This window comes from Arachis ipaensis, chromosome B10, assembly GCF_000816755.2.
Source record: "Arachis ipaensis cultivar K30076 chromosome B10, Araip1.1, whole genome shotgun sequence".
NCBI lineage: Eukaryota > Viridiplantae > Streptophyta > Magnoliopsida > Fabales > Fabaceae > Arachis > Arachis ipaensis.
Genome location: NC_029794.2, coordinates 111,342,785 through 111,343,717, shown reverse-complemented (window position 1 = coordinate 111,343,717; position 933 = coordinate 111,342,785). Strand labels below are relative to the sequence as shown.

The window sequence follows — 933 nt, the reverse complement described above, 5'->3', positions numbered from 1 at the left end:
CTTACCAAATTTTAATAATTTTTATCTCATGACACAAAGAAAATAATTTGTATTTAACATTTTACGTAAAAAAAAATATTATTCCCTTTGTTCATCTTTATCTATCAGTTATTTGTTTCGTAAAATATTTATTTCTTTCATTATTTTATGTAAATAATTTTTTTATAATTAAACCAAATTCTCAATTGTACCTATCACTAATTCGATATTGCTATTTATTGATATAAGTTTGATTTGATAAAATTTTTATATTCTTTATTATTTGAATTTGGCCCACCTTTCGAGATTTTTCCTAGGGGGTTCAGCTGGGGTTTTATTTGTTGGCCGTGAAAGCTGAAAAGGAAGCCCTAATTTCAGCTCTGATAAGTATTTTGGGTAATTTCTGCGTAGAATGGCGAAGGATCTACACACATCGACGCAACCATGGATCCTCGATACGGTTCCTTTAATAGTGGTTATTCTAATCGGAGCTCACGTCGTCGCCCTGGTAGTTTCATTTTCTTCTTCTCCTTCTTGATTCATTCTTTCATTGACTTCACACTGCAAATCTCTGAATCTGCCATGCATTTATGCTCTTAATGTCAATAGGTATATTGGATTTATAGATTAGCCACTCAGAAGCAGCCTCAGCAGAGGAGAAAGACTCACTGAACAACAAGGTCCCTGAACCCTAATTATTTAGATAGCTAGATTAGTATTGTTGCCTTGCTCCATAGACACTGTAGATTACACAGAAATTTAATGTTGCTTAGGAATTTATGCTGATGCCATGTATTGGACGCCAAGTTCGAAATTAAGCAAATTTAGTATTGGTCTCTTATATGATGCATACTTCTGTCACTAATTTGCTATATCATTTTATGAGTATGAAATAGGTTTCTGTTTGTTTTGGCTGTAATAATAGTATTAACATGACAGCTCAGTTTGAGTTAA

General features: G+C 32.6%; 1 long non-coding RNA gene across 1 annotated transcript; it reads left to right on the top strand.

Moving 5' to 3' along the window:
* On the top strand, window positions 26–933 carry LOC107621775. Its single transcript, XR_001615937.2, has 2 exons — window positions 26–487; window positions 589–933. It is a non-coding gene; the product is annotated as an uncharacterized LOC107621775 (long non-coding RNA).